Below are 23,870 nucleotides of genomic sequence, written 5' to 3'. Positions count from 1 at the left end.
TTATGTTAACTGAATCAAAAACACCTATAACAACTATATTCAAATTAATTTAACTTAGTTATGATTAAGTTTTTGAAAAGTCTGCTCTAAATTTACCTGTTATATGTGAATTGCTAAGTATAAGGGCTGGAATTCAGCATTATACTCCCTCCTAAATTAAAACACATAGACTTGGGGCAGCCCGGGTGGCTCAGCAGTTTAGCGCCGCCTTCAGCCCAGGGCCCGATCCTGGAGACCCTGGATCGAGTCCCACATCAGGCTCCCTGCATGGAGCCTGCTTCCCTCTGCCTATTTCTCTGCCCCTCTTTCTCTCTCTCTCTCTCTCTCTCTCTCTCTCTCTCTCTCTCTCTCGCTGTGTCTCATGAATAAATAAATAAAAATCTTAAAAAAAAAATAAAACACATAGACTTGAGGTTGTTGGTTGTAGACAAGGTACAGAGTCTGAAACCTTTCAGATTTGTCTCTATCATACTATGATGCAATGGCGATGAGCTTAAAAGACCATTTATCTGAGGCCCAACATATTTGATCTATTTTTGCATAAAGGCATAACCTAACACTATTTAACACTATTTTGCATTGCATATTAAAAGCAAAACCTTAGGATATTTAGCAATAGGGCATATATTTGATGAACAAAGTTGTACTTTTCTTGTAATATTGGATAAAATATACTGAAGTTTTTGCATAACATGGCCAGTAGAGCCTCTGTAAAACCTTCCCTCCTTCCTTCCTTAGGATTTTTGCATTTTGCATTTTTCTCAGGTGTCTCAGGGATTCTCAGGGAAAATGTCAGGAAACCTCAGGAGTTGCTGAACCCTCTTCCTCATCCCCTTGGTATTATTGAAGAAAATGCCAATTCAAGAAATAGAACTTATGTTTAACTTAATAATTTAGCGTTGTTGAAGATTTATTGAACTAAATAGTGACTTGAATATAATTTAGGGGGAATGATTCATGGCATTCTAAAGTATAAAAAGAAGTGTTTCTGGTTCTCTGTCAGTGTTTGATTTAAAATAATAAATTTCAGGGGCGCCTGGGTGGCTCAGTTGGTTAAGTATCTGGCTTTGACTCAGGTCAGGATCCCAAGGTCCTAGGATCGAGCCCCACATTGGACTCCCTGTACCTTGGGGAGCCTGCTTCTCCCTCTCCCTCTGCCCCCCTACTTGTGCTCTCTCTCACTCTCAAATAAATAAATAAAATCTTCTTTAAAATTAATAAATTACATTGTCCACCAATGGAAGAAGAAGAAAGAAAAATCCATAATGTAATCCCACTTGGCACATTCTTCCTTTTTCCTAACTTTGGGTCTAAAGAATTTGAAGAATCAACCTCCCCAACCTCTAAGCAGATATTCCAAGTTGGATTTTTCTCCTTATAAGTGAGAATAAAAGACTAATTTTCAATAGAAGAGTATTCAAAACCACACACACACACAAAGAACTGTTGCTTTTGATAATGTTATCTGAGAGCCTACCATCTATACATTTTGGATCATTAGTTGCTTTATCTTCCCTCTGGAATAGGTAATCATCCAAAAAAAAAATGTTTACAGAGCTCTTTTATTTCTAATATGCAGTAAACTTTTCCCACTTTGCCATCTGATTGAGAAAGTCTTTCTTTCCATTTATTAATTTTAAAATGTGTCTTCATTGAACACAATCTATACTCTTCATGGTCAGCCTTTCAGTGAATGTACGTGAAAGTACAGTATGTTGTAGCATGGGATAGTTTTCAATCTCAGATCAAATATAGTAGCAGCAGATCTGAGATGACCTGGCTTCTGTAAGAATCACACTTTATGTGATATTCAATGGTGACATTTTAAATAAACGAATAACATTTTATTTCAAGTAAACAAGTAGCAAAGCACAAAAGCTTCATCCTTACTCTTATTCTAGCTTGACTCTGGGTAAGCAGACACACAGCTGCCATTTTGCCTATTAGAAGCATGAAAAAAAATTTAAAAGGTCGTTCATTTAGGTTTCTTTTAACTTGTGTATATAATTAATAGCTTAGTTTAATTCGATATTAAACCTTTGCCATCTGCAGGATTATCGTGCCCTAGTGACATAAAAGTTCCATAGGAACATGTTTAATTGAGTAATTAAGACTACAGAAAATGCTTCCAGAGAAATATTTTGATTACAAATAAAATCAAAGTAAAATATCTAGTTTTGAAGGACTAGGTATTTTTCCTAATTTAAAAAAAAAAAAACCCTGCCATTCATTTTAGTGTAATTTTGTAAATGTTTCCATGTGTAATGCCACAGAGCAAAAAGTCTAAAACTAACACATTCGTCCACTACAAAAAAAAAAAAAAAAAAAAAAAAAAAGGAGCAGAGTAAGAGAGGCTATTTTCAAGATAGGCTTCTCTTCGTAGTGGGACTCTAGGGGCAGAGAATCATCTCTCAGCTTCTTCGTGGAGATTTATTTGAGATGTTACAAGACCTGTCTTCTAACCATGATGATGAAGAAACCGTGCAGTCCTTTTTAAAGCTTAAATAGCACAGCCCATCCACACGCTTACTGTATAGCTCACACATACATATTAGGTATGTGATTATTATTTCTTGATTTCATTCACACATTCGATAGATTTTTTTTAAAAAAGGACTTTTTTTTTCATAGCAGTTTGAGGATCACAGCAGAATTTAGAGAAAGGTACAAGCATTTCCCATACACTTCCTGCCCCCACACACCCACATGCACCACCACCACCCCCCAGCATCCCCTGCTAGGGTGGGGACATTTGTTACAGCTGATGAGCCTACAGTGACACTTTGTCATGCCCCAAAGTCCATAGTTTACATTAGGGTTCACTCTTGGTGTTGTACATTCTATGGGTTTAGACAAGTGTGTAATGACATGTATCCATCCGTTTGTATCATATGGAATTTTTTCACTGTCCTCAAAATCCTCTGTGCTCTGCCAGTTTGTCCCTCCCCACAAGCCCCTGGCAATCACTGATCTTACTTGCTGTCTCTGTACTTTTGCCTTTTCTGGAATGTCGTGTAGTTGGCATCATAGAGTATGTAGCCTTTCCAGATTGGCTCCTTTCACTTAGTAATAATCATTTTAGTTTCCTCCATGTCTTCTCATAGCTTCATAGCTCCTTTCTTTGAGCTCTGAATAATATTCCATTGCCTGGATGGACTACAATTAATTTATCCATTCATTTACTGAAGGACATCTTGGTTGCTTCCAAGTTTGGGCAGTTATGAATAAAGCTGCTATAAATATCCATGTGCAGGTTTTTATGTAGACATAAATTTTTAATCCCTTTGGGTAGATACCAAGAAACACTAGTGCTGGATCATATGGTAAGAATATGTTTAGTTTTGTAAGAAACCACCAAACTGTCTTCCAGAGTGTACCATTTTTCATTCCCATCAGCAATGAATGACAGCTCCTGCTCCACATTCTTACTAGCATTTGATGCTGTCAGTGTTCTGGATTTGGGCCATTCTAACAGGTGTGTCAAGGGATATTTTCTGAGCATGGACTATAGGATATCAAATGGAGTTTAGCTGTTGGGGTGCTTGGGTGGCTCATTAGGTCCACCCAAGCTTGATTTTGCCAAGTAGGTCTGCCCAACTCTTGATTTTGGCTCAGGTCATGATCTCAGAATCGTGGGATTGAGCCCCACATCAGGCTCCACACTCAGCCTGGAGTCTGCTTGAGAGTCTCTCTCCTTTTCCCTCTGTCCTTTTCCCTACTCGTGCTTTCTATAAATAAGTAAGCAAAATCTTTTAAAAATTTATTTTTATTTTTTTTAATTTTTAAAAAACTAAATATAAAAAAAAGGACAAATGGAGTTTAGCTGTTATACAGTAATCTAGCCTTCTCCATGGGGGATACATTCCAAGACCCTAATAGATGGCTGAAACCTTGGAGAGTATGAAACCCTGTATATATTATTTTTTCTATACATACCTATGATAAAGTTTAATTTATAAATTGGGCACAGTACGAGATTAACAACAACTAATAATAAAGCAGACCAATGATAACAACATAGCATAATAAGAGTGTGAATGTGGTCTCTCTCAAAATATCTCACTGTCCTGTCCTCACCCTTCTTGTGGATGATATGAGATGATAAAGTGTGTACATGACGAGGTGAAGTGAGGTGTAGGATGTGGGCAGTGTGATGCAGCATGAGGCGACTGTTGACCCTCTGGCAGTGTGTCAGAAGGAGGATCATCTGCTTCTGGACCCAGCTGACTGTGGATAACTGAAACCACAGATGACAGATAATCTGAATACATCAAATTCTACCTTATTGATAGAATATAAAAATTTCTGGCAAATCAAAAACAAATTTTTTAAGATTTTATTTATTTATTCATGAGACAGAGAGAAAGAGAGGCAGAGACACAGGCAGAGGGAGAAGCAGGCTCCATGCAGGGAGCCCGACGTGGGACTCGATCCTGGGTCTCCAGGATCATACCCCAGGCCTAAGGCGGCACTAAACCGCTGAGCCACTGGGGCTACCCTTCATCTCTTTTCTTAATTGTTTTAGTCTCCTGAATGTGTAGAGGTGATGCTTGTCCACAGTTTCACATTGGACACACGATCTTTGACTGTCACTCCTGTGTCACCTCAAGCACCATAGACTATGTTTTATAATGAAATGACATTTAAAGGCAGATACAAAGCCAGGCTGTCAGTATTACATTCTTTTCTTTTGACGTATGAAGACTTCTTGCAAATGCTGTTTTTTCAAAATTTAGGAGCCCTCTTGAAACAAGTATTTTTCCTTGCCACAGCTAAGACTTAGGTACAAATGTAGCTTTCCCATATAAATTTGAGAAAACTTAAAAAAAAAATAAATAAATAAATAAATAAATAAATTTGAGAAAACTTGTACTTTATCCTTTTTAGTTGCTTTATGGCAAAAAAAGATAGTAAAAGTTTAGATAGACATGAAATAGTACAGAGTATATATAAAATATTTCACAGATTATGTATCATTAGATACAGAATTAGTTACCTTTTTCAGTATTTCAGGACATACTTCTTTTTTTAAGATTTTATTTTTTAAGATTTTATTAATTTATTCATGAGAGACACAGAGAGAGAGAGAGGCAGAGACTGAAATATTTCAGTATTTCAGTATTTTCAGTATTTCAGGACATACTTCTTTTTTTAAGATTTTATTAATTTATTCATGAGAGACACAGAGAGAGAGAGGCAGAGACACAGGCAGAGGGAGAAGCAGGCTCCATGCAGACACCTGACGTGGGACTTAATCCTGGGACTCCAGGACCACGCCCTGGGCCAAAGGCAGATACTAAACCGCTGAGCCACCCAGGGATCCCCCCAACATAAATACTTCTTAATCACATCTTACTTATTTCACAAATTTTCTTTTTTTAATTTCTACCATTTTCTTTTTCAAAATATTTTATTTACTTGAGAGAGCATGTACTCATTACTTGCATGCATGCTCATGAGTGGGGAAAGGGGCAGAGGGAGAGGAACAACCAGACTCCCCACTGAGCAGGGAGCTGGACATGGGGCTCCATCCCAAGACCCTGGGATCATGACCTGAGCCGAAGGCAGATGCTTAACCGACTGAGCCACCAGGCACCCCTCTAACATTTTCATCTCCATTTTATAAACGAAGAAATCAAGGCACAGTTGGGTTCAGAAGATTCAGGTAATTTTGAGACACAGTCCACTACTTCATTTGCTTTGTGCTTAACAAAGTCAACGAGCAAGCATTTATTAAGTTCCCTCTCCATGCCAGACACAAACCAAGTCTTCTAGGGCTCCCAGTGAAGTCTGAATACTTGTCCTTGTCTGATCCAGGGCTTTGGATAGTGCTTCCTCCTGTTTCCTGCTAAGTGAATCTTGAGTTCCATCTCAACTTCCACCATGGAAAGAGGGCAGAGGAAGCAGTTCTCTTCTAGGAAAATTCTACATTTCCCCGTGGCTGCATATGACTTCATCTCTTTTCTTTTCTTTTTTAAGATTTTTATTTTTTTATTTTTTATTTTAATTTTATTTTTTATTTTTATTTATTTTATTTTAATCTCCAGGATTAGGCCCTGGGCTGAAGGCAGCGCTAAACCACTGAGCCACTGGGGGCTGCCCTTCATCTCTTTTCTTAATTGTTTTAGTCTCCTGAATGTGTAGAGATGATGCTTGTCCACAGTTTCACATTGGACACACAATCTTTGACTGTCACTCCTGTGTCACCTCAAGCACCATAGACTATTGGTTCTATCTGGGAACCGCCCTTCCAATCATCCTGTCATCCTCCTTGCCATGCTTAAGGCATCATCATCATTATTTCACAGCCTCCTACATGGTCTTTCTGACTCTCCTGAACCATTTTCCACACTGTGGCCATGGTCATCATTCTAAGAGGCAATTCTGATCATGGCCTGACCCTGTCAGAACATGCCAGTGGGTCACTACTCAGGAGAGTTCACAGGCAAGTCTCTAGCAGAGTGGTCCCAGCCCACTTCTGCATGCGTCTCTATACACCATTTTTGCACTTGTGCTCCATGGAACCTCCTCACTACTCTCCAGGTAGGAAAATACCCAGATTTGTCCTCCTTATTCCTAAAGGACATTTCCATCACTCTTTTGCCCTCTACATTACTATTCCCGTTCCAGTGTCCAGAACCCATGTCCTTAACCACTGTGTCTCACTATCTTTCAAACAAATATCTATTTAAAAAGGATCACAACCGATACAGAAGAATTTTAATATAAATATTTTAGAAATGTAATAGTGGTTAGCACTGACAATTTTTATTCAGTGGTTTAACTTCAGTTCATCTTTCAGTATTTCAGGAACACTTTAAATCTATTGGATTAGTAGAAAGATTACGGGAAAAAACCCTCAAGATTACATAGCTAAAATTCAGGTGCTTGCACTTACCAGTCCTTTGTTTCTCTATAACATGCAGTGCCCTAGAGTAGCCTTGATTTTCATAATCAAATACTCTATACAAAACAACATTTTATAGAGCTTCTGTATTTCAGATGTAGTTGCTGTTTCAAATTACACGTATTGCATAGGTCATTTTAGTGGAAATAAAATTAGCTTAAAGATAGGAAGTGCCTTTGATTAGTTCAGTGAAGCCATGGTCAATTCAATTAAAGTGTTAAAATATATTTCAGAGGAAAGAATGTTTAGGGTCGTAAATTAATTCAACACAGTTGTTCCTAACCACGTACTATTTGCCTGGGAATGGGTACTGTGTTTGGTACTTTGAAGATAAATGTTATTTACAAAATGCCTAGTTAATAAAAACTTGCTTCAGAATGCTATGTTTGACATCAAAGATCTTTATTCTGAACTTTGTGGTTGACAAGGTTTAATTTTGTTTAAGTATGGGATGGGAGAGTCTTGATGGATAAGTTTGCATATAGATAAAAGTTACAGGCTTATCCAAATCACCTGTTCGGTGTTTATAGCTGTATTTCCACCTGTACTACATAATGTGACCCTAGATTTTTACCCTTTAATACACCTTGAGGGCTTGTATTTATAATTGGGCATTTCTTGAGCCATCTGAAACACTGAGTATGTGAACGACATGTGTGACATGTGTGAAAATCCACTGCCTCCATCAGAGTGTCCCTCCTTTTCTTTCTTGGTTGTTGGAAGACTCAAGAGACGTGGTTATCAACTTATGTTGATATATATCAACTTACGTTTCAAATGGAGCTGGGAAAAAATGCAGTAGCATGAAAAATAGTCCGTTGGAATATTTACCAGGTGACCTCGCTATGATGTAGCACAAAAAAGACCTGGTTCCCCCCATCTTGTCCAAAATTTAAGAGTTGCCCTGCACTTCAAGAAAATTCAGAAAATGGGCATCTTGGGTAACCTTTAAATGGCTATTCTAAGTTTGAAGGGGACTTTCAGAATAAATCAACTTTTTTTTTTTATTCTAAGAAGTTTTTGTTTTTTTTTTTAAACTCCTACGAACTGCTCTGGGACTTGGGTAGCCTTTCTGTTAAAATGGCTGTGGATAAAATGGACAGAGGAGCACAAAGCTTGCTTTCTTCAGGAGAGTTCACTGAAAATTGTTAGATCCCTTAAGATCAAATTTATGTAACGTATCCACTTTAAAAATAAATTTGCCAATTTCTTGCTTTAAAGAAAGATTCTATGTGCTAATGAAAAAAAACTAAAACTTTGTCCAGCCACCAAAATAATAAAACTCACTTGAGGCAGTGGTGGGTTTCCCATGGCAAAATGCCACATGCGGAGCTATTAACATTACCGAGGCCATCTTAGCCTCAGATGTACACAGCTCTTATTTTAAAGTTTATAGAATCTTTTTTGGCTGTGTGTTACATTTATTAAAACAAGATACGTTTTCAGATAAATAGCCTTTCTGTTGGCACATCTAGATGGTAATTTTGTGGATCATGCTGTGATATAATTTAGAAACCAGATTGACAGTACCTAATTTGCAAATCTCAAGGCTAAGATACAGCCTAGATTATTGGAGAAAAAAATATCAGTCAAATTTGTGCCACTTTGTTCTGATTCTATTACAGATGGACTATAGTCTTATAATTCCACATTATTCTAGTTGTATAAGTGAAGTAGAAAGTGGCCGTCCTAAAAACCACTGATTTCACTTGCAATATTTATATAACTAAAACCAAATTAGCTTGTTTTGAGGGTTATTATCTTACTCTTCACTGTTGGTTTGTAGAGATATGGTCTTCATAGAAGACATTCTCAATTCTAGAAGAAATGGGATAGGTTTCAAGAAAAGCATTTCTTCTGAATTTTGCCTGGCTGGTTAATTTCTCCTGTTACCTCTTTTAACTAGATTCTGTTTACAACCATTTTGAGATTGAATTACATCCTAATTGAAAGGTATTTTCCTTCATCCATTAAATATATAATTAGTAAAGAAATACAATTTTTCTCAAAATAAGGCTTTAATGTTTTTCACCATCATTCTTTTGACTTTCAATTATATAATTAATATTTATACTAATGTAATATAAATTGCCTAGATGGATTGTAAGATATATCTTTAACTCATTTATCCTTCTCCCAGTAAATGTCAGCACACGTCATGGTATTATATCTGATTCAGATTGTGCACATACTGAAATTTCTTTGAAGCTCTCATTCAGGTTTGCAATACCTCAGATACCTCACTGTATTATTAACCAGCCAGATTTGATCAATAGTTTGATGTTCTGCCTAAATTAAAGAACTTTAAGTTAAAAATCTTTCAAATTGAAAATGTATTGTTAGATTAATGTAGACAGCACATGAATTAAAAGGAGGCCTAAATTAAATTAAAATAAAACAATATAAAGAGCCCTTTGCCATTGGCCTTGTTCACATCATCTCCCCACTGTGCTAAGCACTTTCTATGCATCATCTCATTCAATCCCTATCACAACTCGGTGAAGGAAATTTTACAGTTCCATTGCATAGTTGAGGAAAAAGAGGCTAAGAGAGAATGGAATGACATGTTCCACATCATGAAGTTGGTAAATGGGAGAGTCCGCATTCTAACTGTCCTACTGCAAAGTCCACTATCTGTTAATTTTCTCATGGACATTGTCCGCCAAGGCTCTATCTGTTTCTTTGCCATATTTTAGATTATGTTGGAAGAGTGTGGTGAGAGACTCAGTGCCCAATGTGTAGTAGGAGACCCATCCGTGTTCCTGTGGAGATTCCATATAACCTTCTTACTTCAATGACGGCAGATCCATCATAAATCTGGTAACCCATAGATTTGGGTGACCTTCTAGTTTATCATCCAGACCTGGCCACTTGAGAGGGTGAAAGAAGGTGTTGTCAATAATCGTGCCTAGAAAAGAGGCACAAACTAAGATTTTCTGGGGTGAAATAGGACATATGGTTACCCTACATAAGGCAGCGAGCGGTGGCAAGAAGGGGCACCACAGCAGCCATAGGGGCAGGCAGTGTTGCAGGTAGAAATATACCATGCTGCACTACTGCTACTGGTAGGGACAAGGAAGATTGATAAATTATGGTTTAGATCAGTATTTCTCAACTTTTTTTTTTAAAGATTTATTTATTTATGAGAGATAGAGAGGCAGAGACATAGGCAGAGGGAGAAGCAGCCTCCCCACGGGGAGCCGGATGCGGGATTAGATCCTGGATCTGAGGATCATTCCCTGAACCAAAGGCAGACACTCAATCACTGAGCCACCCAGGCGTCCCTCTCAACTCTTTTTTAAATCATATGCCTGTGTTGCTAAACACATGGGTCTTCCTTTAATGTAATTTGAATTGCTAAATAAAGTAAATGTTGGGTTAAAGCAGTCACAGTCATGGTTCAGAGTTCAGCTTTGTTTTTAAGGTCTCCAACTTCGCCCCACCCCTTTTAGCTTAGCTACTCCTTCTGGAGGTGCTTCCTCACCTACCATATCCCTGGTTTAGAATTATGGAGACTAGTTTTGTGTAAATGTCCGTCCAGCTGGGGATTAGTCAAAGAATAGGCCATTTTACTAAGTGTAGGAATGCTGTTTTGTTACCTTCACCACGATTGGTCAATATTTGCTCACCCAGATCAGAGGAGGGGATGGAGTTGATCAAGGACATTGAGCCACAAAGGTCTGAAGAATCTCTTCTAGTTGATAAAAGTCTACAGCTAGTTCTGAAAATTCAGTAAATACCTTTTAACCACATAATGGAGGCAACAGTTTAGTTCCCTGGAAAGTGCTATGAGAAAAGTGGTACTAGGAACTTGTCACATTGGGGGGTCTGGGGGGCTCAGTCAGTTAAGTGTCCAACTCTTGATTTTGGCTCAGAGCCATGAGATCGAGCCCCAAGTCCGACTCTACACTGGGCATGGGGCCTGTTTGGGATTTTTTTCTCCCTCTCCCTCTGTCCCATCCCCCTCCCGACAAAAAAAAAAAAAAAAAGAATTTGTCATGTTGAAGAGAGTTTTCAGTATTATAGATGATAATGATTACTAATTGAGGGTCATGTACCACAAGAGAGAAATGATGTAACCCTTCTTGCAACATTTCGGATCTGACTTTCCTAAATCAGGAAATTATCAATTATGAAGCCACAGTGCACTGCAGGCATGGTGCTTTGTATGTGTTAATCACCTTATTGCCCACAGCAACAACATCATAATGTAGGTGCTATTATTGCTGCCATTTTAGAGAATGGGAAACGGTGGTACTGGGAGCTAGCACAGCTGGTGAGCAGCATAGCTGTTAAATGAACCAAGATTATCCTGTGAATAAGTGCAACTTCTAGTTTATCAGAGCCTACAGGGATATTATTGCTAGCTTTTTGAAAAGTATAAGATGTATTATTCCTGCCTCAGTGAGAAGATGATTGCCAAATAAATTTCAAGATCATTTAACTGGATGGTAATAGTAAGTATAGTTAAGTTTTAAATAAAAATAGGATTAAAATTCATCTTATAACTTTTATATTGGTGAATTTGACAGTATTTTAGTTTTAAAATTGGAAGACAGATGCAAGGACAAATATAGGAAAATTAAGGATGACTGAGCTATTTTTAACACTTTCAAATTAAGACGGCAGCTGTTGTTAGTGTCAGAACTTAAATAACTTTGCTTCGTTAAAAAATCCATAACATATGGATTTCAGCATGTTGTATACTTATTGTTTGTACTTATTAGGGAGAGACACTTCAGTTGAAAAAAAATGAGAATTTCTCCAGGGTCCAAAAAATCATTCTAGTTAGCAGGCAAGCAATCATAGTGTTATCAAGATATCTATCCTCAAAAATGTTTGATGCTTTTAATTTAACCAATATTTACAGTAAAGCCAGTTTTCATGCTAATGAAATGAAAGCATGGTATCAGGCTGGGTTTTAAAATCTCTTATTTTTAGAATTACAAGCTCAAGTCTAGAAGAGACGTCCTGAGACTTCTCAACTCCTGCATTGAACTCCAGAAATTCATGTCTATCTGGTGGGCAGAAAGAAATGCATCTATTATGTAGAGGAAAACCATCTTTCAGACTACCAAAGAAAATAACCCACTTTTCTTCTCAAGTGCCCGGTTGGTTAAGTATCAAAGGATACATTTGCCTTTTATCAACTGAAATTCCTCTCCTCTCCCTTCAAACTCAGACTCAGGGACTGCAAGGTGTCCTTGAGTTAGGAGGATGCATTGAGGCTGGTAGTTGGCCTTAAAAACCAGCCCATGGAAGAAATGAAATAAGGACCCCTGGTTAAAGATGGCAAATTGAGTACACATATTTGGCTCTGTCTTCTTTCAAAATTTCACTAAAATAATAGTAAATAAATTATCTTTTTAAAAAAAGAGATGACCCACACAACTGAGGAGAATGGGAAAGAAGACAATAACTAATTTGGAGGCTGAAAACAGGATAATTAGTAACTGACTTAGAAGACCCAAGGCGGGGGCATCTGGGTGGCTCAGTCGGTTAAACATCTGCCTTGACCTAAGTCATGGTCACGGGGTCCTGAGATCGAGCCCTGTGTTGGGCTCCCTGCTCACTGGGAGTCCACTTCTCCCTCTCCCTCTGCCCCTCCCGCAGCTTGTGTGCACTTTCTCTCTCTATTTCTCTCTCACTCTCTCAAATAAATAAAAATCTTTTAAAAAGGGGCATGGGGGAAGACCCAAGGAGGCAGATCCTAATATAGAAGTGGAGAAAGTTGAGAAGCAGTCTGAGTTATACCATAGAACTCACCAAAGGCTCAAGAAACTATACTTAGGTGAGAGAAGAACAGAGTTTGTCTCGCCTCTGAGGCAGTTGAGGGAGAGGTACCTAACCAAAACCAGAGGAATCAGATAAGACGCCTCAACTTGGCTTCCATGTTTTCCATCCAGGTTTCACCCTGTAGACAGGAATCTGGTTAGCTGAACGGTGGGTAAAGATGACACAAAACTAAAGATACTGGGATCCCTGGGTGGCTCAGCGGTTTAGTGCCTGCCTTCCTCCCAGGGTGTGATCCTGGAGACCCAGGATTGAGTCCCGCAATGGGCTCCCTGCATGGAGCCTGCTTCTCCCTCTGCCTGTGTCTCTGCCTCTCTCTCTCTCTCAGTCTGTGTCTCTCATGAATAAATAAATAAAATCTTAAAAAAAAAAACCCAAAACTAAAGATACTGACTTTGGGGGTTCCCCAAGGAAACACCCCAACCTATAGTATCTTAGTTTAGAGTGAAGACAGAATGAAAAAGCTCCCTTTCCTTGGCCCCAACCTCCTAAATACAGATAGCTTACAATCAGCTTTTTAGTGAAATATGAACAGATAGTGAAGGATCATCAGATACTGGAAGAAATATCTAATATGAAATGAGCAGAGAGAGAGAGAGAGAGAGCAGGTAGGACAGATATTACCTAGGGTGAAAAACACTTAAATATAAATTTAATATCATGTGGGAAAGGAGAACATATTGTACCCAGCAGGCAGGAACCGAATGCTACAAATAAGGAACCTTCATGGGCGAATGAAGGTGCTCTTAGAAATTAAAAATAAGAGAGAAGAAATGGAAACCATTCACTGGAAGTCTTGGAAGCTACAATGTAGGAAATTTCCTAGAAAGTAAAAAACACTAAGAAATGCAAAACAGGAGAGAAAAGGTGAGAAAGTTGGAAGTCTGGTTCAGGGGATCCAGCATCTAAAAAAGGAGGAGAAAATGAAGGGAAGGATGTCACCAAAGAAATAATTCTATAAATTTTCCTGAACTGTAGGATATGAATTTCTGGATTGAAAGGCCCACCAAATAGCCAGTGCAGTGTTTGAAAAGAGGCACAGGCCGAGGTGCTGACGCAGGTAATTTTAGAACGTGGGGAATGTAAAGGGTTTTCTGTTTCCTCCCAAAGGAGGAACAAGCAAACAGGTTTCATGTAAAGGATGAAAAATCAGAATGACAACACTAAAAGCTAGAAGATAGCAGAGCAGTGCCTCCAGAATTCTCGGGAGAAATCAGTTCAGGCTTAGAATTCAGTAATCCACCAACTTCCATCATTTGAAGTTAAGGGTGGATAAAATGGAATCGCAGGTGTGCAAGGTTTCAACAAGTTTAACTCCCATGAAAGGGGCATGGAATAGAGTGAGGGTAGAAGTTAATAAATAATGTGTTTTATTTTTATTTTTAAATTTTTTTATTGAAGTTCAATAATGTGTTTTAAAAAGAAAGAAAGAAATGGGTTGCCTGGGTGGCTCAGTCGGTTAAGGGTCTGACTCTTGATTTTGGCTCAGGTCATGATCTCAGGGTCAAGAGACGGACCCCAGCATCAGGCTCCAGGCTGGGTGTGGAGCCTGCCTGGGGTTCTCTCTCTTCCTCTCCATCTGCCTCTCCCCTTCTGTCGTGTGTGCACATGCGCGTGCTCTCTCTCAAATAAATTTATAAGTAAATGAAATCTTAAAAGAAATCAAAATAGTAATATCTCTGTGCTACCCAGAGTAAGTGGAGATAGATAGTAAAAGAATACAAAGAGATGAACGTGGTTACTTTGGGGAAGCAAAGCAGGAGAGAAACAGGGGACTGATGTTTTTCGAAACAAGCCTTTTAGAATTGTTTGAATTTTAGACTATGTGCTTGCGTAATTTCAATGAAACTAAATTTCAAAAATGGAATCGGCCAGGATGGACAAAGAAACTTTGTTCTCCTTTTATTTTGGAAATGGGGGTCTTAAAAAAAAAGAAATGGGGGTCTTTCAATTTGATAAGTCCTTTGGTAGTACGTAACAGATAAATTGTTCAGATTTCATTTTATCTCATCAGCCCTTGAATTTCCCAAGGTGTTTCTGTTGGTCTGCATGCATTAGGGAAGGCATTCTTTGTGGCAACAATTAAGCTGTATTTGGATAACCATTTCTTATGGGAACCCTGACAGGAGATTCAGGGGTTAAAAAAAAAAAAAGATGAAGGTTTCTTCTTCTGTTGAAGAGCCATGAGATAGAACTATCTGGTGGGGGATCTAATAGTTTCCTGGAATCCACAGAGGAAAATATGAAATGCAGAAAAGAAAAGGTTCTTAAATCCCAGAATAGAAGATGTAGTTTCGGTTGCTGCAACCTGAAACTAATTGCTTTTATTAGATCATTAATGTTTCATGATTTGGGGATATATTTGTATACCATACAACTGTTCGGCTATTTTATTGCAACGATGATGCCCCAAAGGATTTTGAAAAGCAACAAATGTATTTTGGAATGGTTATAGTCTGGGGGCTACTGCATACACTAAATTGAATAGCTTCCTAATATACAATGAGATTGTGGCTGTGTTTTATTATTATTTTATAATAATTTTTTTAAAGAGATCCAGTAAAGATTTGAGAGAGAGAGAGAGAGAGAGAGACATAACAAATGAGGAAACCATTGAAGATGCAGAAAAATCCACAGGGAATAGATCGTGAGTCACTTCAGGGCAAAGAGCAGCTCTACCCTCCTTGATACCAGTGCCCAGTGTAGCTTCTTATAGGCATTTACGTAACAAATACTGATCGAGTACCTACCATGTTCCAGGTTCTGGAGCTACATCAGTGAGCAAAATGGACAGAAATCCTTTTGTTTGCGGAGTATACATACCTAGGGGTGCAGAGGGCGGTGCGAGGAGCCAGGGCCAAATGAGATGATGGTGTGAAATAATAATCCGTCAGATGGGGCTAGGTGCCATGAAGATAAATGACTCCAGAGAAAGAGCCGAGGAGCGTGCAGCAGAGAGAGGGCGGGGGATGCACTGTACATGGGGTGGACGTGTAATACGTACACTGAAATGTTGACGTTATTTCTTGGCAAGGAGAGACCCATCTATCTCTCTGGGAACTTTGAACCTTTTGTTTGGTTTATAGTAGGACCATCTTGTTGGGCATTTAGCACCTCATTAGGGGTGAAGCAGAGACAGGAACCTAAAAAGAACCAAGACACTGGTGCTGGAAAAGCATAACCTTGGTGAGGGTCGAGTGATCCTATGAAGAAGAAACAGATTCCAGTTTCATAGACCTCACAGTCTTTTTGGTCCCTAGCAAGGCCACCAGGCCCTTTGCAATGTACAAAGGATTCCCTATAATCATGGGAAGTTGTTTGCTTGTTTTTGAAACACCCCTGGCATCCTAGAGTGTACAAAGCCAAGGCACCAGCTTTGAAAAATAAAGAAAACCTTACAACTTAACCTTTGATCCAGAAGAGATCCCCATGTAGCCTCCTTTCCCCCAGTTAGCGTCCTATTTCCAGCATGGCGATGCCTGAGTTTCTTTGATATACTGCTATTTATAGATGTCTCTACTACATATCTCCCCAAAAAGGCTGGGGAATCTCAAAGGTCAGCTTTTAAATCATTTTCACAGATACTGGATTTCCATACCCTTTCCCCCATGGACCCTGATTTGGGAATATAGGCATTTATTTTTGATTTTCAGGGAAGTGAGACAAATGAAGCCAACAGGTCAGAGCCTCCCCCAATAAGGCCAGACCCTTATAGAGAATTCAATAAATTCTTCTTTCCGTTAACCTCATACCTGCAGGCTTTCCCTTTGCATCTTGCAAGCCAGTATAGTCTTGTAATCTGATTTTTATCCCCATCCGCAAAATCCGTGTGGACCACCTGCAGGTTATTCTGGGTTATTTGTGGACATAGTTCTCTTTCTCTCTCTCTCTCTCTCTTTCTCTCTCCCTCTCTCCCATTCTAATTATGGACTAAGGATGCAACCCCTGAAGTGGAACTGCATCCCCCCATCCTCCCACCCCACCCCCACCCCCACCACCTAACCCCAGCAAGCTTCCTCACCCTAGTAGAGTAATGAGACCCTGTCTTTTGAGAACACAGTGTATGGAGTCAATGGTGTTTAAATTGAAGCTTTCCCCTGACTTTATTGGTAAAGCCAGAGAGTCCTTGACTACTCTGCAGGCACAGTGCCCTTGACTATCCTGCCTGGCCTTTGTTGTGGGATGAGCTGTTGGACCCTGTGTGTAAACAGCACAGTGAGGGGCAAACTCAGGGCATCCCCTGTGCAGGGCCTGCTTCTTTTGAAGTGTCTGGTGATTGAACCATTGTCATGCCAGTCAGAGGAATCCTTTGTTTTACAATGGCAAGGCTCTGAAGAGCCAGCTGATAAGACTTTGGGACCCTGGTGTGAAACTGACCCTTTGAACTAGGGAGGATCTTTTCAGATAAGCAGGCCTTGGCATTTTTATCACACAACTTTTTATTAGAGCTCTTAACGGAGCAGGTTAGTGTCATTGCTAGACGTGTAGATAAAGGTTTTATAGGCTCTTGTGTAATAACACAGAGATGTAGGACACAGACCATTTTCTTACGAAAATGCAAACCTTGCAAGTGCCCATCTCAATAAAGATTTGGGGGAAAATAGCATCGATTCAGGGAATTCATTTGTTTACCCATTTTATTTTATTTTTTTAAGATTTTATTTATTTATTCATGACGGGGGGAGGGGGGCAAAGACACAGGCAGAGAGGGAGAAGCAGGCTCCATGCAGGGAGCCTGACGTGGGACTCGATCCCAGGTCTCCAGGATCAGGCCCTGGGCTGAAGGCGGCGCTAAACCGCTGAGCCACTGGGGCTGCCCTGTTTATCCATTTTAAAAAATTAATTATACCAAGTATAAAATACAGATGAAAGCCAATTAAAGATTTTTTCAAGAAAATGTTATGCTGGGGCAGCCTGGGTGGCTCAACGGTTTAAGCGCCTGCCTTTGGCCCAGGACGTGATCCTGGAGACCCAGGATCGAGTCCCATGTCAGGCTCCCTGCATGGAGCCTGCTTCTCCCTCTGCCTGTGTCTCTGCCTCTCTCTGTCTCTCTCTCTCTCTCTCTCTCTCTGTCTCTGTCATGAATAAATAAATGAAATCTTTAAAAAAAAAAAAAAGAAAATTTGTGCTTTCCAACTGGAAAATGATTTTGATTATCTTTCAGACCAAAAGGCATGAATTATTTCTTAGGAAAGGCCATTGGTAGAATGGGAAGCAGAAAAAAAATGGGATAAATGGTGGTCATTTTTTAATTGACATTCTAATATCCCGAGTGTTCCACATCTTGGATAGTCTCCTAAAATTACTTGTATTCATCATTCAGCCATTCAGTCACTCAACAAACCTCTGTCCTCCTCTTCCTGGAGGGTGTTAGGCTAATTCTTGGATATAGGACTGAGCAAAGCAGCCATATTCGCCATGCTCCGAAGTCTTCCAGCCCAAAAGAGACCACAGACATCACACAAATAATTAAGGGGTGAACAGAATATAGTAGGGAAGTGACAGGTGCTGTGGGAACATGCTTTTTGAGTCCCTTAGAACTTTATTCTGGTGTGTGCTTTAAAGAAAGAATTTCATTTTCCTTTTTCATCAGTTCTGTGAGAGTTCCCATGTTTTATGTTCAAGTTTGCTTTCCATCTTTTCCTTCACGTTAGCCTAAATGCATCTCTAGACAGTTTCCCAAAATAGAATTTTCCATTTCAGACTAAGGAGTTGCAGATGAGTTAGAGGATTTAGGGTCCATGCCTGGGAACTTTCATTTGAAGTTTTAAACTGTCTAAACCAAAAAGAGACAAAAAGGGGTTGGTGTGTCTGCTCAGACTTCCAGGCACATCCCTGTCTGTGGTCTTCTCTGCAAGAGCAATGCTCACCGCCAGCAGGCTGCTGCTTTCAAAGGGAATAAGTGCAGTTGTTTTTACTTCACCCCTCTGGGGTATAGCAATGAATTTTAAAACAGCCTGTTGGTTTAAAATGGCCCCCTATGTATACAGCTGACCTCCAGTCTTAGGTTTTCTAAACTGGAGAAATCAGAGAATTACAGGATATCACAGTCAAAAGACCTCAGAGATCATCTACCACTTTGAGGATGAGAAACTGAGGCCCAGAGGGTAAAGATCTTCCAGGCAATTGTCGGCGGAAGCAGAAGTACAATGACAAGCCCTGTGTCTTCCTCTCCATCCCACACTCCAGAGTGGAGCACCACAGCCTCCCTGGGGCCCTGAAAGTGTACCCACTCCCCCCTCTGAATTAATCCTTTTCCTTTTTTCAATGCTTTTTTTTTTTTTTTTTTTTTAATGCTTTTGATACTTTTCTGCCCAACTGTGTTTCAAGCCAGGCAACTCTGAGATAATTCCCAGTTGTTTAACTTAGAGCATATTTCTCTCCCTATTGTTTTTCCTTTAAACAAACAACAGGCAAATAAACAATAAAGCCATTTTATAATAGCTCCCTAAATAATAAGTACACAACGCTCTGAAGAATAAAGCTATTTGTGCCACAGTTCTGTATCAATGAGATCCGTTGATGGATTTTACATTTCTAATTTGGTAGATGTTATATACCCACGTATTAAACTGTTGAGCCCAGACCAATAAAGGTTATCCTGAAAACCGTAGTAGGGATTTACAGATTTATTACCACTTGCCTTTTTTCCCCCCTCAAACAGTAGCTCATTTGTGGGAATTGCATTACACATAATGTTCAGACATACTTCGGTTTTAAGCCAAAAAAAGTTCAAGGTAATGGTACAGGATATTCTAACAGGAAAATATGTTGTGCTAAGATTATTGCCATATAATAAACTTCATAGTGCCCTTAAGCAGTATGAGTATGGAGGATCCTTTATAAAAATACTTAGTCCAGGGCCAACATTCCACCCCTTCCCCTTTTCCTGTTGCCTCCATCGGAGCCACATTCTCCATACTTTTCATTTTCCACCGTAACCAGTACAAAAGAAGGACTCTTACATGTGATGATCCTTTTTAAAAATGTAAAAAGTGTTCTCAATCATCATCAAAATGTACTTGCACTCTCATTTGTTTATACAGTTAACTTTTGCAAAACCCCCAAGTGACAAATTGATGGATTAATTCAATGAGATTGACATAATTGCATTTCATACCCTGATAAAAATCACACGGGAACAGGACTGGTAATCTAATCCTACTGTGTATCCTCAGATATGTTTTTACCTTGTTCTCTGGCTAATGAGGAAAAATTAATACTGTCAATATTGCGATTCAGCCTGGTGATAAGCTTACATATCATCTATCACATGACTAGCCTATAGTCATCTTCTCTTTCTCCGCATTAAATCAACACAGATGTGCTGGCTTTCGAAATATCTGTCAACATCATTCATGTTCTGCCTCCTGCTCAGTGCGATGCAACCTTCATCGATGGTGTGATGGGGAAGGGATGTTAGTCCCTCCAGAAGTTCTCCTTACAGTAATCTACTGCTCGCTGCAGAAAATTCTCCCGTGCAATAAAACAGTTAACTGGGGGACGGTAATTAATTTACATCAATGGGAATAGCACTTGCCTCAAAAGCTTCAGGAAAGTGCACTTTATGCATAGGAAATGTGCTGAAACTACAAAAAAAATGCATAATTAAAATTAAGCATTGCATGTCCCCAAAATAATGTGTTTAAATATTAGATGTGCAATGGCTTTACATTTCTCATTTCATTGTTTTTTTTTTTAACAACAACAAAAAACCTACAAAATTTTGTTCATGAGAAACCATGGTTTTTCAAAGGTTTTGTGGATTAAAACCAGCAGCACAGCCACACCAAAAGACCAGTTTAATATATATATACACTTAATATAATAAAAGAGGAGTTATGTTTCATTTAAGAAAGGCTTGTTAACTGAAGTGGGTCACATCCCCAAAATGGCATTTATCCTTTCAGAACTTTTCATGAAAGAGATCTGAGGGTTCACTCATCAGCATGACTGCTTCATGAGCAGGATCAAAGACCTTGTTGTGTCCAAGTAGAATTTCCCATTGACTACTCAATGAAAATTTAATATAGCTCCTCATTCTCCTTCCACAAATTTAGCGTTGTCTTAGGAGAGCTAGTTAACCAAAGTGGTGTCCTACAGATCGGTGGTTCCTAAACCTAGTTACAGAGAGACAGTATGAAATGCACATTTCTGGGTCCTAACTCACACTTATGGAATCAAAATCTATAGGAATATAATCCAGGCATCTGTAGATCTTTTTTTTTTTTTAAGAGAGACTGAAAGCCCAAGCAGGGGTAAGGAAGGGTAGAGAGAGAATCTTAAGCAGGCTCCATGCCCAGTGCAGAGCCCCACTTTATCTCACAATCTTAGGTCATGACCTGAGCCAAAATCAAGAGTCAGTCGCTTAGCCAACTGAGCCCCCCAGGTGTCCCGCACGTGTACATCTTAAGGCTTTCCAGGAGATTGCCAGCCAGCGCAGCATCAGTTGCTCTTTAATCACCAGTGGTATGGATAACCTAATTCCCATCCGTAATATGTAATGGCAAGCCCTCCTGCCCCATTCTACAAGTAGAATTTAAAACCCATGAAATAGACATTTTTGGAGTATCTGTGTAGGACAAAACGGTTCCACCTTCACTGGGAATTACTGGCCTGCAGCCTAAAACACACACACACCCAAATTCAAATCCATCTATCCCCATGGATCCATGGTCCAGGGTGGATCCTTGGCAGTCACATTGGATTCTCAGCCCAAAAGTTGGGATGTGGCCATTTTTTAACCTCATAGACTGAGGAGCCACAGAGTCCTGTTTTGCAAGGACTGAAGTGTTCCCTAGAAAGAAGCAGAGACAGGAAACGGAGGGAAATATTGTTTGGACATTGGAGGGACTCCCATTTCTGCACTGCAGCCGTTTTCTGAGCTTGAGCCACATTCCATGTGGCTTTCTGAGACACTCCTGTACCCTTCCAGTGGACTATCACTCCCCACCCTGGTCCTCCTTACATTAGTTTGGTTTCTGTCACTTGCAGCCCTAGCATCCTACCAAATACAAACCTTATTCAGTAGTTTCAACACAGTCCAGGTCATACTAGCATAGCTTCCTCACGTACCTGCCCAGCTCCAATGCCCCCCAAAGGGAGAAGTAACCCATCTGGGGAATCAGCTCCAGGGTGACCATATTTTCTGTCCATTAAGTGTGCTTTTCTGGAGGCAGGTACCCTTTTGTTCCTCATCAGGACTTTCTCCTTAAAGACACTTGAATTCTAACAGAGCAGCTTTCCCACTCTGCCCACCAAATTTCCCTGAACAAGAGGTTTGCTTTCCTGGCACTGTGCCCAGGACTCCTGTCCAGGAGACAAGCCTCTGAGCTGATCCTGGCTCTGTTTTCAGAAATCTGCATTCAAGTGTTCCCATCCCTTGCTTTTTAAGTGCCCTCATCTTGTATGATGTAGACTTTTCCTAAGACCCCACTTTTCTTTGCATCTCATTTCCCTCTTTAGAAAACCATCAGCAGATCCCACTTCAGTGGGATTAGTATTTGGAACTTCTCAAATCCACGTATGATTTGTCTGAGGAAGTGGGGTTTTGTTTCTGGTCTTTGCTGTGTACTCGGAATTTAAACTAGATATTTTTCTCAAACCTCTTTTCCCCAAGAATTCCCTTTCTCACATAATTAAATAACCAGAACCGCCCCACCCACCCACCCACCCCTGCTTTTGAATTATAAGCAAAGAGACAATGGGAGGACTATGGAGAGGGATTTGTGGACGTGGCAGGAACCTCAAACGTGACCTCACCTTCATCCCTCTCTCTATTAAGTGAGTTGAGTTAAGGTATAAAGAAGGTGTTGGGGGACGCCTGGATGGCTCAGTGGTTGAGCATCTGTCTTTGGCTCAGGGTGTGATCCTGGGGTCCTGGGATCAAGTCCCACATTGGGCTCCCCTCAGAGAGCCTGCTTCTCCCTCTGCCTATGTCTCTGCCTCTTTTTCTGTGTCTGTCATGAATAAATAAATAAAATCTTTAAAAAAATAAAGAAAGAAGGTGTTGGGCTTAATCAGAGATGCCCACAGTGAGAATTAGCCAGCAGCTGGGAATATTCTGATGCATTCTGATTTTAGGCATTCACATTTCCTATGAGTATAAGACCCAGAAGAAAAGTTAGCTTGCATAATTTCTGTTATTTTCTATTTATTTTTGGTTGTCTAGTCCTTTCCTCAGAACAGATAATGAAGTCAGTGGCTCTTAATTTTTTTTTTTTTTGTTGTGTGTGTATGTGTTGCATGGGAGAGCTGTAAATAGACCATCTCTTGTGATGGAATTGTAAGGCTTGTGCTTCTTTTTCGGCAGTGACTTTAGTTAAGATCTGCGTTGTGATCATCTATTTGGGGAAAATAACAGGGATTTTAGTGTGTCTTAACTTTTTTTACTACCCGGCACTCCAAAAGAATCTGTCCCCTGTGTAAAATGAATGTGAGGGAAGTCTGGACATGCTCATCCCAGGTGGGAGTAACTCAGCCCAGGACTTTACTAGATAAGTAACAGGTGTGAAGTGTTGTCAAAAGGCTCTTCTCTTTGACAGCTGAATTGAGCCATAAAATTTTTGAATAATTTATGCAAGTCTGTGGAAGCCCAGATATGGATTGTTAATCTGGGGTCTAGAATGTTGTACTAGTGTCAATTTCATAGTGAAATCCTGAAAGTTAATTTTTTATTGCGTCTCTTACCTTTGGTGTAGGTGAAAATACTCAGAGTGCCTCATAAGTCAAAAATAATTTTGTAAACTCTCACCCATAGTCTTAACATCTTCTGTTTCCTTCAGAGTTTATCATAATCATATGTTTCAGTTTATATTTTAAAATATTACAAGATGGCCAAGACTAGGGTTAAGAAATCTTTAAAACATCTTTAATTTCAGTTAACTGCTAAGTTGCATACTCTTCTTGTAAGCTGGATTTTTTTTCTCCTCCAAAAAAAAAAAAAAAAAAGAAAGAAAAGAAAAGAAAAGAAAGCAAGCAAGCAAAGCAACATGTGGTTTGTTACATTCATTGCTCTTTTTAACCTGTTTTGCATTAGGAGGCTATGAAAACGGAAGACTGAAAGGTCCATAAAGAAAACCTTACAGCGAAGGAAAGAAATAGAGAAAAGAGACATCTGAAACTTGGCCTCTTTCCCCCATCTGCCCTAAAAATACATTCCAGTGAGCAA

General features: G+C 39.6%; 1 protein-coding gene and 1 long non-coding RNA gene across 4 annotated transcripts in view; one reads left to right on the top strand and one right to left on the bottom strand.

The window, feature by feature from the left end:
* The window catches only part of LOC111092918, a 38,306-nt gene extending 22,667 nt beyond the window's left edge, over window positions 1–15,639 (bottom strand). Inside the window, exon 1 of the long non-coding RNA XR_005380053.1 lies at window positions 15,524–15,639. This is a non-coding gene — a long non-coding RNA (uncharacterized LOC111092918). The remainder of the gene's footprint in view (window positions 1–15,523) is intronic.
* The window catches only part of PRICKLE1 (prickle planar cell polarity protein 1), a 111,570-nt gene that overhangs the window by 51,793 nt on the left and 35,907 nt on the right, over window positions 1–23,870 (top strand). The gene's annotated exons all lie outside the window — the stretch shown is intronic.

The sequence above is a fragment of the Canis lupus genome, chromosome 27 (genome assembly GCF_011100685.1).
Source record: "Canis lupus familiaris isolate Mischka breed German Shepherd chromosome 27, alternate assembly UU_Cfam_GSD_1.0, whole genome shotgun sequence".
Taxonomy (NCBI): Eukaryota; Metazoa; Chordata; class Mammalia; order Carnivora; family Canidae; genus Canis; species Canis lupus.
The sequence above is the reverse complement of the archived record's forward strand: the minus strand, read 5'-3'. Positions and strand labels throughout refer to the sequence as shown.